The sequence below is a fragment of the Thalassophryne amazonica genome, chromosome 19, assembly GCF_902500255.1.
Source record: "Thalassophryne amazonica chromosome 19, fThaAma1.1, whole genome shotgun sequence".
Lineage (NCBI taxonomy): Eukaryota > Metazoa > Chordata > Actinopteri > Batrachoidiformes > Batrachoididae > Thalassophryne > Thalassophryne amazonica.
This window is the reverse complement of record NC_047121.1, coordinates 8,176,253-8,190,761: the sequence shown is the minus strand read 5'-3', so window position 1 is coordinate 8,190,761 and position 14,509 is coordinate 8,176,253.

Below are 14,509 nucleotides of genomic sequence, written 5' to 3'. Positions count from 1 at the left end.
TCCTTTATAAACCTGAGTGTTTGTGGGGGAATGTGTTTTTTGTTTGTTTGTTTTTTTGTTTTGTTTTGTTTTATTTTTGTGCATAGACCCTTAATCCATCAAAGTCATTTAATCCAGAGCCTACAGAATTTTTTCAACTATTCCATTGTCCTTATTGCAGCCACTGCTTATTAAAGGAAAGAATCATTAACTGTTTTTTTTTTTCATCTTTTGGGCGAAGAAAGAAAACACATTAATAAAAACCTTTTCTGTCCAGTGTTATCTTATATAGTAGAGGATTTGATTGCAGCACAGAAATTGCACAGTCTTTCTATATTAACTTTCTCCAGTTTATCCTCATGTTCAACTGCTTAATATGACAGACAGAAAGGCTTTAATATCATCTTTAAATGCCTCATTAAATGACATTAATATGTAATCCAATCTTTATGTGAAGCATAAGCCCGCATAAACGTGAAATTTAACAACTTTGATACATAACATATCCAGGCTAAGTAGCATATTTTTTGAGCAAGTTACTTGAGTTTCCTTTTCTATGATGCAAGTTAAAACAAACCATCAGTCAGCAATACACTATAACTGAAATGTGGCACTACATGTGTTGAAGTGAGACACTTTTCCAGGGAACATGTAAAGGAAACAAATAAATGGCTCTTGAGCTGATAACCCTCTGGGCAGTCATGGCAATCATAAATTATTGGATTTTCTCTGTGTCTGTTTGATTATGGCAAGTCACGTCTTGGCTGCACTGCGTCTTCCTGCAGTGAGTCCAGCAGACAGTGGAATTGCTCGTGCTTTTCTTCATGTTCCCTTTTTTTCCACTTGTCTCTGACTGCATTGTCTGGAGTATTCCTTTCCTTGGCAAATGAGGAATGTCCATGTGGTCCTCCCATGCGCGAGCGTTTCCCATCTGGTAATGTCAGTGTTGGTGCTGTCGAGTGTTGCGTTAAGTATCTCCTTATGGCACTTCATTTGTTCTCCGGGCGATCTGTTTCTTTCTTTGAGTTGACCATAAAAGACCTGTTTGAAAGTCGACTGCTTGGAGAATGTGTCTCGCTGCCCATCAAAGATGAGTCCAAATGATGATCTCTTCGATATTGGCGTCGTTGCCTTCATCGAAGACGCTGAGATTGGTTCTGTCGTCCTCCCAGACAATTTTCAACATATTACTGAAACAGCATTGTTGGAAGCTTTCCTGGTGGTTACAGGGTAACTCTGAATTTTTCAACCTGAACCCTATTTTTAGATGGTTTTTGGATTCAGCTTTTCACATGGTGCATTCAGATTAATGATCAGTGGGGGGGAGGTTGTTCTTCTTGTGCAACAGACAGTGCATTCACTTTTTCCACATTCGGTAATGTTACAGCCTTATTCCAAAATGAAGTTAATTTTTCCCCTCAAAATTCTACTCACAACACCCCATAATGACAACATGAACAAAAGCTTTTTTTTATTTTTACAAATTTATTAAAAATAAAAAACTAAGAAAACACATGCACAAAAGTATTCACAGCAGTTGCTCAGTATTTTCTTGATGCACCTTTGGCCGCAATTACAGCCCTCAAGTCTTCTTTGGTGCACTAAGGTGTGGCATCATCGCTGTGTTAAAAATTGAGCTAAAGCGGTGCTTCGCTGGGAGTGTGCATTGCTGCTTGTCATCAAGCTGCCACAATCAAAGTTCAGCCCAATCCAACTGCTGCCGCTATGAGCTGTGACGTAACTTGCGCTGTCCAACAGAAACGAGGCATCAGGCCAAAACATGGAAGACTACAATGGCAGAAACATGTCACAGAACTGCTCATTTATACAGAGCAGTTTTCTTAAGAAAATCCTTGCAAATGTTTTTTTTTAAACCTTAAAATTAATTTGTGATTACTGTAAAAACGTTTCTTATATTAGAGCACTTGTAATTAAAATAGTAAAAAATAAAAGATTCTTTAGAAACCTTTTTTCATTTGTAAATTAAAACCTGTTATTTCAGATGAGATGATTTCTTAACATAAGGAACCTTGAGCATTTATTTTTAGACAAATAAAATAGCATGGAAATTAATGTGCACATTTTTAAATCTGGTAGATTATTCATATCTGCATTTCAGCCAGAAAAAGAGACACTGTAAATAAATACAAATGTTTATTATAAATGCAACAGGAGATGATTTAACAATGACTGCGGTGTGATTGTAAAGTAGGATTTCTTAATATGATATAAACTTCGTGATGAAATCATTTTTTAAACGGAGTCATTTCAACTTGTAATTACGTCAGAATATGTGATGGTCAGGACAAAGTAATTTCTAAAATATGAATTTGACTCGTGATTGTGAATGTTTTAAAACTGTGCACAATATGGGCAGGGTTTGTTTAATTTAGAAGCGTAGAAGCAGGTGTTGGTTTGCTGGACTCTTGGGATATTTAACCAGATGAAGGTCTCTTCTGCAGCATTGACCCCTGGTGGAGTTTTTGAAGACACTTTTGTCCAATTTTGAAGAGCAGAGACATTTCTTCTGACTGGACTTCATGGTGTTCAGCTCATCACAGGAAATTTTTGATGTGCGTCTGAATTTATGTTGCTTGCACAGCAAATATTCCTGATTGTGGGGGAAAAAAAAAAAAAAAAAAAAAAAAAATATATATATATATATATATATCAATCAATCAATCGATTTTTTATATAGCGTCAAATCACAACAAACAGTTGCCCCAAGGCGCTTTATATTGTAAGGCAAGGCCATACAATAATTATGTAAAACCCCAACGGTCAAAACGACCCCCTGTGAGCAAGCACTTGGCTACAGTGGGAAGGAAAAACTCCCTTTTAACAGGAAGAAACCTCCAGCAGAACCAGGCTCAGGGAGGGGCAGTCTTCTGCTGGGACTGGTTGGGGCTGAGGGAGAGAACCAGGAAAAAGACATGCTGTGGAGGGGAGCAGAGAGGGGAGGGGAGCATATATATGTATATATATATATATATATATATATATATATATAAGAAAAAAAAATACCCCCCGAAAAAAACAAAAACAACAACAACAACAACAAAAAAAAACTCCAGAAAAAAATCTAAAAAGTTGAACTTTATGTGGTCTCTTATGTAACAAAAAAAAAAAAATCTGTAGCTTTATTTGGTAAAAAGTAAGTCCCTTCGGCTGCTCCCTTGTTTGCACTTGGGGTCGCCACAGCAAATCCAAGGTGGATCTGCATGTTGATTTGGCACAGGTTTTACGCCGGATGCCCTTCCTGACGCAACTCCACATTACATGGAGAAATGTGGCAGGGGTGGGATTTGAACCCAGAACCTTCCGAACTGAAACCAAGCGCATTAACCACTTGGCCACCACCCCTTGTAGCTTTAAAATAAGACTGATTTACAAATTAAAGCGTTCACTCAGCTCAGTTGTGCTAAAAGGCTAAGCTAAAAGGCTGAGCATTAAAACTTCAGCAGTGCAGTAAATGTCACGTTTTATTTTGAAATTATTCTCACCTCAAGTAAGCTGCAGAACTAAGCTCCATTGCTCAAGCTGGATGTTTGTATATATCCAAAAGTGAGGAATTTTGGATAGAATTGGTCTGCTCCATCATCCCAGCTGCCTGCCTCGCTCTGCCCGGGGATGAGGCCTGAACTCCGGCTGCTCCTTGCGGCCCTGCATGCTGTCATGGTTCAATCAATGCCACCAAGTCATCAGTCCTCCCTCGGCTCTGCGTCACTCCAATAAGTAGATGAAATAAAGCTTCTCCCAGCAGGATGATGAAGGACTCGTTCTCCAGCCTTCTTTTAAGCTTTTTTTGTGGTTCTATAGACACAAAACCAAGATGATGATCACTCAGCTTTTTCAAGTTGTGGAAACAGCCAGAGTGTGATGTAGCAATCTCTGCCCCCTTGCCGCTTCTGAAGCAACGCATCTGACGTCACTGACGTGTTGATGGGCGTTAACTGCCAAGTCTGATGCTTCCAGTCTGAAAGGCCTTTGCTGTTTTAGTTAGTTTATAAAGTTACTTCAGTAGCAGCTTTATGCAATTACTTGATTAGCAGTGATGACAACTTGCAACTAATAAGTAATGTAACTAATAAGGTAACAAGTAATGTAACTTGTTTACTCTTAAGATTGAATAATCAGCAAAGTAACTAATCAACAAAGTAACTAGTAATAGTTACTTTTCTGAGTACTCAATCTTAAAAATAACCAAGTTAGATTATACACACGCAACCAAGTGCATTAACCACTTGGCCACCACCGTGGCCAAGTGGTTAATGGCCATGTGGCCTAGTGGTTAATGGCCAAGTGGTTAATGGCCATGTGGCCTAGTGGTTAATGGCCAAGTGGTTAATGCACTTGGTTTCAGTGCGGAAGGTTCCCGGTTCGAATCCCACCCCTACCACATTTCTCCATGTGATGTGGAGTTGCATCAGGAAGGGCATCCAGCGTAAAACTTGTGCCAATTCAACATGCAGATCCACCTTGGATTTGCTGTGGCGACCCTGAGTACAAAACAAGGGAGCAGCCGAAGGGACTTACTAGATTACACACACACACACACACACACACACACACACACACACACACACACACACACACACACACACACACACACACACACACACACACACACACACACATCTTCAACTGCTTAGTCCAATTAAGGGTCGCGGGGGGCTGGAGCCTATCCCAGCAGTCATAGAGGGCAAGGCGGGGTACACCCAGGAGAGGATGCCAGTCTGTCACAGGGCCACATATAGACAAGCAAACACAGACACACCCACACGCACACCTACGGACAATTTAAAGGTTCCAATCCACCTACCCTGCATGTTTTTGGATGTGGGAGGAAACCGGAGCACCCGGAGGAAACCCACACAAACACAGGGAGAACATGCAAACTCCACACAGAAAGGCCACAGGCGGGAATTGAACCCATGACCTTCTCGCTGTGAGGCAACAGTGCTAACCATTAAGCCACCATGCTGCCCATAAGTTAGATTACTACTTACTTTATTAGTTACATTCAGCAGCTGCTGACAAGTTGTCCGCAGCTGCTAATCAAGTAACAGTATAAAGTAATTGTAAAATGTAAATAATAAAGTTATTTTTCAAAGTTACTTTGGTAACACAGAACAGGAATGGGCTTGAACAGGAAGCTTTGAATCAGGACGCAACAGGCAAATGTTGTACCATACCCAGTTTCTGTGCCCACATCCACAGAAGACTGTTAGTGCTTCAGAGTTCAGAGCTGTCCTGGGTGTCTCAGTGGCTTCCCTCACTCATCTCCTTACAGCACGCCGACTCAGTTGTTGAGAACTCCCTATCTGAAATAGAAGTTTAAGTAAATGTATAGATCACTGCATTTTGTTTGTTTGGTTGTTTGTATTTTCCATATCGTCTAATATTCCTTTCTATGACTGGAATCCATTTAGAGTTTTAGGGAGCATCTTTTCCTCCTGGAGGTTTGAGCTGATCGCCGAGCATTTTTGCTCAGAGCAAGATTCCTCCTTATTTTGGGCAATGATGAGGAGATCTCTCCGGTCTCAGGATGTGAACTCACTCTTCATATGTACTTTCATGATCTGTTGTTCCTGTTGGCATTGGAGCAACTTCAGCAGGACTGTTGTCAACACTGGCAACTTTGTTGCTCTTCAGTTCCTCAGGAATCAAGCCACGTTCATTTAATGAAATGTGAGCTACATTTTCTGTAATGACGATTCCACCTCTGGATGGAACCACATGCATTAAGCTCTTGCGCGCTCAGGCGTCTGCGGTGAGCGTGCAGATGATGTCGGTCTGTGTCAGCTCGCGGCTTAGCGACGTTGATATTGAGCCAGACAGACACTTGGGACTGTTTGTCTTCTCTCTGATCATGTGATGTGCAGAGGTAACAACACTCACTGGAAGGACGAGAAACGATGCAGTGGAGGATTTGGTTTCATTTGTGGTGCTGTAATAATAAGAACCTGAATTTATGATAAAAAAAAAAAATTGAGCTGCTGTGTTGGACAAGATTTGAAGCTGAAGTTAATCAGCTGCAAATGTATGTAAAGCTGCCTCTTGCTGTTTCCCGATAAAGCGGCTTTGTGAAAAAACCCAGTGGTCACAGGTTTATCACGTTCACTTAAAAATGTTGACAGGCCAGTTATTTCCCCTTAAATGACCATTGTGCTGTGATCAGAACCCTCTGGACACTGGTGGAAATGATCTCACACCCTAATGCTTGTTGATGGCAGTGAGTCTCAGCCTCAGAAAGACAGAAAGAATAATACTGCATCATCACAGGCAGCTTTTTAGAAGATCCTTTACAATACATAGAAATACAGAAGCGTATCACATTCACTGGATTAAAAAAATAGACCGCTGATTTTGTAATTACAAGAAAAGATCTCATAATTACAAGATCAGGACATTCATCACCTTAGGGGAAAATCCACACTTTGTGTTTGATTACAGTGTGTTATCATCGGCTATAACCTTAGCCCACTTCTTTACTGAGGGACTGGAGGTACGGAAGATATATATATACACAGTGAGGAAAATAAGTATTTGAACACCCTGCGACTTTGCAAGTTCACCCACTTAGAAATCATGGAAGGGTCTGAAATTTTCATCTTAGGTGCACGTCCACTGTGAGAGACATAATCTAAAAAAAAAAACCCCGGAAATCACAATGTATGATTTTTTTATATTTTATTTGTATGTTACTGCTGCAAATAAGTATTTGAACACCTGTGAAAATCAATGTTAACATTTGGTACAGTAGCCTTTGTTTGCAATTACAGAGGTCAAACATTTCCTGTAGTTTTTCACCAGGTTTTCACACACTGCAGCAGGGATTTTGGTCCACTCCTCCATACAGTTCTTCCCCAAATTTTTCAGGTTTGGAGTTTCAGCTCCCTCTAAAGATTTTCTATTGAGCTCAGGTCTGGAGACTGGCCAGGCCACTCCAGGACCTTGAAATGCTTCTTACGGAGTTCCTCCTTAGTTGCCCTGGCTGTGTGTTTGGGGTCATTGTCATGCTGGAAGACCCTCTTACTGAGGAAAGGAGGTTGTTTGCCAAAATCTCGCAATACATGACCCCATCCATCCTCCCTTCAATACGGTGCAGTCGCCCTGTCCCCTTTGCAGAAGAGCACCCCCAGAGTATGATGTTTCCACCCCCATGCTTCACGGCTGGGATGGTTTTCTTGGGGTTGTTCTCATCCTCTAAACATGGTAAGTGGAGTTGATTCCAAAAAGCTCTATTCTGGTCTCATCTGACCACATGACCTTCTCCCATGCCTCCTCTGGATCATCCAGATGGTCACTGGTGAACTTCAAATGGGCTTGGACATGTGCTGGCTTGAGCAGGGGGACCTTGCTGCCCTGCAGTATTTTAAACCATGACAGCATCATGTGTTACTAATGTAATGTTTGTGACTGTGGTCCCAGCTCTCTTCAGGTCATTGACCAGGTCCTCCTGTGTAGTTCTGAGCTTTCTCAGAATCATCCTTACCCCACAAAGTCAGATCTTGCATGGAATCCCAGACCGAGGGAGATTGACAGTCATCTTGTGTTTCTTCCACTTTCTAATAATCATAACAGTTGTTGTCTTCTACCAAGCTGCTTGCCTGTTGTCCTGTAGTCCATCCCAGCCTTGTGCAGGCCTACAGTTTTGTCCCTGGTGTCCTTAGACAGCTCTTTGGTCTTGGCTATGGTGGACAGGTTGGAGTGTGATTGATTGAGTGTGTGAACAGATGTCTTTTATACAGGTAACAATTTCAGCCAGCTGCAATTAACACAGGTTTAAGTGCAGAATAAGAGGGCTTCTTAAAGAAAAATTAACAGGTCTGTGAGAGACAGAATTCTTTCTGGTTGGTAGGTGTTCAAATACTTATTTGCAGCAGTAACATACAAATAAATTATTAAAAAAATCATACATTGTGATTTCACAATGTATGATTTTTCTGTATAGAAATGTGTGATTTAGGCATATTTCTTACTGCAAGCTCTTTGTCTTCCACTGTTAAGAAACCAGCCCAGTCTCATGTTTTTTTTTTTGTTGTTCTCCAGTGACAAATTGAGTCAAATTTTCGTGACGGGACTTTTTTTTAACTCACTATTACTAACCCTAACCCTACCCTACTCCTTCCCCCCACCCTAACCATAACCACCCGGCTCCCTGCTTCACTTGTAATTTCATGCAGCATCGCGGAATGAATTAGAATGAATTTGTGCTGCTGTGATCAAAATGAGGCGCTTTTCGCCACAATATCACAAACCAATAGATTAATGTATATTTTGTGCTGCTGAAGCACGACTAGTCGTGAGACCAGGTTGTGAGACACAGTCAAACCAGACAGCCGTGATAAAGGATGCAGCCAAAGGCACCAAATATTTTAGCCACAAAATTCATACAGCAGGGTGTCATATTTTAAATTAATATCATTGAAATATTTGTGACAAGATGCTTTTACCTGATGCAAAATTCAAAGCAAGGACTGCAAATTGAGAGTCTCTCTCTCTCTCTCTCTCTCTCTCATATCAACCATAGCGTATCAAATCTGATGCGCGTGAATGCATCCTAAGTCTCCATCCTCACTGTCATGTGATGACTGTGTGCCACATTTCACTTACTTACAGGTTTATTTTAAATGAGATAAAAACTACTGTCACACCTGGCAGAGTTGGAGCCTTTTCATGCCATCATGGGGCCACATATACAGCTCAACATAGCTTCCCCAAGTAGCTCCCACCTGGCTACATGCTCAGTCCTCCAAAGCAGGCACACCACTCGGTAAAAGTTGGGAAAAGTTATTTATTTTTTTTATGGAGCTTGATTGGACACACCAAGTTGCACCTGTTGGCCGACTAAATGTGTAAGTCCTAACTGAAAGCAGCTGTGGTGCAAAGTGCAGAAAGATGGAGGAAGAAGGTTGTTTTAGGGTGTGTCTGTTTATTTGTGGTTTAAAATTAACTGCCATCACATAATCACAAAATAACATTTGAATTCTCAGATTCAGTACTTTGTGTGAACTAAAGATGGTTCCTCTCTCCATTCACACAGTGGTTCCCTCAATGCTGTGTTGTCTCTCTCTCTCTCTCTCTGTTTTCAGGTCTGCAGTGGTTACAGCCAATTACTGACCCACAAAGCTGTAGAACTGAAACTGCTATTTGATTCAAAACGCTACCTGATCAATAGTCAACTTTGAGGGAATCAAGCAAAAAGGAGCATTTAAAAGCATACATGGTTTCTGAAAACTGAATGTCTTAATAACAGATAAAGTTCATAGCCTAAGAATACCACATCGGTCCTGAGGGGATGTGTGTTCATGTGATCTGCATTTTTAAAAATGTCTTATACTGAATCCTGGTTTGAAATGAACATTTGGTTCATGCTGTGTGGAGCAGATGGATCTGTGGATTAGGAATTGGACTAATAATACGAGGTCTCTTAGATAATAAACCGACCCTTTTATTTTTTTTTTAACTGTATGGATTTGAATGACATGCGATTACACCAATCATGCTTGAACCCTCGTGCGCATGCGTGAGTTTTTTCACGCGTGTCGGTGACGTCATTTCCCTGTGGGCAGGCCTTGAGTGAGATGTGGTCCCGCCCTCTCGGCTGAATTCCTTTGTTTCACACGCTGCTCGAGACGGCGCGCGTTGCTTTATCAAAATTTTTTCTGGACCTGTGAGGAATATCCGAGTGGACACTATTCGAGAAATTAAGCTGGTTTTCTGTGAAAAGTTTAACGGCTGATGAGAGATTATGGGGTGTTTCTGTCGGTGTAAGGACTTCCCACGGAGCGGGACGTCCTGCAGCGCTTCCAGGCGCTGTCGTCGGCCTGTTTCGAGCTGAAAACATCCTAATTTAAGGCTTAATTCACCCAGGACATCGTGAGAGAACAGAGAAGATTCAGAAGAGGCCGGCATGAGGAATTTATGCGGACATTCCACTGTTTAAGGACATTTTTTTAATGAAAGACGTACGCGCAAATTCGCCGAGTCGTTTCCGTGACGACTCGGCAAATCTGTGTGCGCCGCGACAGGAAAAACACCTCCGTGTTGAAAACCATTTGTAGAATTCAGGCGGCTTTTAATGGCTTTCAACAAGTGAGTAACTGAGAAATTGTTTAACAGCTTGGGCATGTTCCAACTTGCCCGTTAAGCTTTCCAACGGAGGTGTTTTTCCTGCCGCGACCCCCCGCGGTCGGGTCCAGCCCGACATGCGACTCTGCCCGCACGTTCTTTCATTACAAAATGACCGTTAACAATGGAATGTCCGAATAAACTCCTCATGCCGACTTCTTCTGAAAGTTCTCTGTTCTCTGACGACTTACTGCGTCAACAGAGCCTGAAATGTGGAAGTTTTCAACTTGAAATGGCGAGACGCTGCCGCCTCGAAGCGCAGATCGCCGTCAGGCGCCGTGGACCGTCCTTAAAGCGACACTACCAGACCAAAATCTCTCATCAGCCGTTAAAATTTTTACCGAAAACCAGCTGAATTTATTGAATGGTGTCCACTCAGTTGTGCCTTACAGTTTTGAAAAAATTTTATCAAACAAAGCAACAGTCTCTGAGCCATTCCTAAACAATGAAAAAAATCGACGAGCGGGTGGACGACTCCTCACTCAAAGACTGCCCACAGGCGAATGACGTAGCCGACAGGCGTGAAAAAACTCTCGCATGCCCACGAGGGTTCAAGCATGTCTGATGTAATCACACGTGATTCAAATCCATATGGTTTTTGAAAAAAATAATAAGGTCGGATACTTTTCTAATAGACCTCGTATATCGACTGGGATTCGATTCCATGTCTCTGGTTCACCGTCTGTGTCCTTGGAGAAGACATTTGATCTGCATTGTGTTAGTTCACCCAGGTGTAAATAGGTACAGATCTTGGCTGCATAAATAGCCTCTTGTTTTCATGCTGTGCTTTCTCTGGATAAGTACCGGCCCTCAGAGTCCCGTAATGTCAACGTACCCCCGACTTGTTCACTGCTGTAAAGTCAGTTTAAGTGACTGTTAAAGACCATTTGTCGCTCTTGTGCTGTTTGCCAAGAAGAGAATTATAGGTCATTAAAAAAACAGACAGTTGATGTGCACCAGTTCTTTGTGACAGTACATCATGTCTGCTGCACAATGGGCAGCACATCAAGGACTTAAAATGTCCATTATCAACTGGCTGTGGCAAGATCTGTTGATTGTCGTCACACTAGTCCATTTTTTCCCCAAAACCAAGGAAAGATTTAAATAGACAAACTGGAGTCAGTCAGCGGAGGAGACCGTGTGCACCTGTGTGGTCTTTGACTTGGGTAAATCAATCCTGGAAGCAATGATCAGCATATCCACGATTGGAGGTGTGGCAAAGAAGAGTCAGCTGTACATTTGAAACACATTGGACCCCCAAACCCAGAACTGTGTCACAAAGTAGAAATGTGTTGCTTTGGCCATTTGTGTCATTCTGTGTGCATTAAGTCCTTTTGACTTCTCCCTTGTTTTCTTGGGGGTTTCCATGACAGATTCAAGGTGGATCTGTATGTTTGGCACAGTGGTGGGCACTGTTCAGCTAATTCGATAACAGATAATTTTATCAAAGCTAATGTTTTTGCTAGCGGATTGTCTTTTAAGATAACTTTTAAAACCATCACTGGACCAATTATCTTGTGATAAATTTAGTTTTGATAACTTTCAGTCCGCTAACATTTTTTTTTTTTTTTTTTGCTGGTAAAGTGAGCAAAGTTTAACAGTCAAAAACATTTGTAAACCCTAAAATCAAACATTTGAATCCCTGTTGTGTGTAGATCAGTGTTTTATGGCAGACTGGCTATCGCTTGCTGATGACTTTCATCATTAAGCGCAAGATGTGACTGGCCGGTCGACACAGGAAGCATTGTGGGTAGTGTAGTTCAGGCTCACTTTGGACATTGCACTGTTACCGTCCGCTCGACACAAACAAAACTGACTAATAACTGACCTGTAAATAATCAGTTTAATTGCCAGTTTTCTTCAGACAAGTCAGGGGATGGATACATGAACATTTCCAAGTCACTGAATATGTCTTGGACTTTATTTACATTAGTTATGAAGAAATACAGACAGTATGGCACTCTATGGTAAAGTTTTGTATTTTATATCCCCAGTTATACAGCTTCATGATGAGGTGGCGCAGAGGAGGATTTTCTTAAAAAGAAGACCTGAAAGTTCACCTACAGTTTGCCAGAAGGTACATCTGAGATGCAAGCCTAGATTTGATGTTTTAGTGAAAGAAGACCCTCCTCTATACCACTTCATCATGAAGCTGTATAACTGGAGATACAAAATGCAGAATTTGCACTGGGCACAATTTCTTCAATCACAGCCACAGAAGCCTATAACTTCTTCTGGGTTGTCTCGGTGTCTTGGTGGCTTTCCTCATTGTTCTCCTTCTTCCACAGTCACTCAGTTTTTCAGAACTGTCTACTCCATACAGATTTACCATAGAGTGCCATATTGTTTGTATGTCTTCATAATTTATGTAAATAAAGTCCAAGACATATTCAGTGACTTGGAAATGTTTATGTATCCATCCCCTGACTTCTCTGAAGAAAACTGACAATTAAAGTGATTATTTACAGGTATTTTACCAAAGGGGCTGATTACTTATGCAACCCATCATCTTGACTTTTATATTTTAATTAATTTATATCAAGTTGTAGAGATTTGTTTTCAGTTTGAATCTAAGGAAGATCATTTTAGAAATTTTTATATTGAGAAGCCTGATTTACTTTTTGTATTTGAAACGCCATAAACAAATTAAAATGTGTGAAATACCAAGGGGCTTAATACTTTTGCAAGCCACTGTACTCCAACAAGCTTTGTGAGTTTACACACATGACTCTAACAAAGAAGAAGAAGAGTTTCTTATTTAACGTGGGTTGCCTACAAAAGCACAAATCTTGTTTCCAGATGGGCCCACGGCAGAACCACCCTGTCTGAAATTTTGAAACAAATAGCACAAACTTTTGTGACAAACTTTGTCTCAGCAAATATTATGAAAGCGTAGCCCACACACAGATGCTGTGAGTGCTCTGTAGAACGGAGGCCGAGCATCTGAGTTTTTCCCCAGTGAAAACTGGTGTTCATCAGGGGTGTGTTCTGGCTCCTACACTGTTTAATGCTTGTCTGGACTGGATGTTGGATACGGTTGTGGAAACCGGTGACTTAGGTTTGTTTTGTTAGCAAGGAAAGATTTACTGACCTTGACTTTGCGGAGGATGCTGTTATCTTTGCAGAGTCAATGGATGCTCTGATTGCAGCACTTGAGAAGGTGATTGGGCAGTGTCTGGGTTTGAGATCATCCTGGATCAGGGCTAAGATTCAGGTTATTAATGACTTCCTGGACTCAGCCATCAGACGTGTATCTATACATGGTGAAATAGTTGAGGTCCTCGGCCTGTGTGACGAGAGGTACCTGGGAAGAGCTTATAGAGTCATATAAGGTCACTGGACAGAGGTGTTTGGCCGATATCTTTGCAGGTGGAAAAAGGTTGAAGTCTTTAGGATCCTGCTGTTGCCTGTCTTACCGTATGGTTGTGAGACTTGGACACTAGCCGGGGTGTCTTTGGTACTATCATCAATGGATCCTTAGGTCACTGTATCAAGAACAGTTACTAAGAAAAACTAGGATGAGGAGTATCAGTTGCATTGTGAGGGAGCTTCATGTACAACATTTTGGCCATGTGGCCCGTTTCTTGTGCATGATCCATTCAGTCAGGTGCCGGAGTTCTGAGGACCCCAGTAGCTGTAGAAGGCCAAGAGGACGGCCACGTTGCACCTGGCTGTGGCAGACACATGGTGATTTCAGCGATGTGACAATGGACTGGTTGTCTGCCTGGGTAGTTGCCATCTAGGACCTTAGGTGGTTGCATGTTATTGTACATGTGGAAACATGCAGCACTAGTGCATGCTCCCAGACTTGACCTGTTGTGAGTATCACTGCTCATTATTATTTATACCTGTAGCCTTGATTTAAAAAAATGGACACAATTAACTTTGTGTTGAAATATAGTTACTACATAGTACTTCATAGCTTTATTTCTGTGATGTACTGCAAATTTGGATCTAATTTTCATTCATTTATTCATTCAGACATTTTGGCCATGTGGCCTGTTTCTCTGTGCATGATCCATCAGGTAGGTGCCTGAGTGTTGAAGACCTCAGCAGCTGGAGATTTTCTTTGGCCACAGAATGGCCATAAGAAGGACATAATAGTGTTTATGCTTGGATTCCATAGCATGAAGCTGATGAAAGACACTGAGTCCACCTGTACGGGACATCAGTCCAGTGGAGTTACCTTTCCACCTAAAGCCGGTGCACATTTACAGCTGGGTCTCGTTCAAGGACACAGGCACTGTGACCGTGAATCAAAGCCAGGTCTACATGTTGGTACCACAGCTCCTTATTCCACTCACAACCTGTGCTAAATGTCCAAAATTGATACTATCACATGTGAAAAATTGAAATGATCTCACAACCTTGTTTTACATTGGCAATAAAAGGC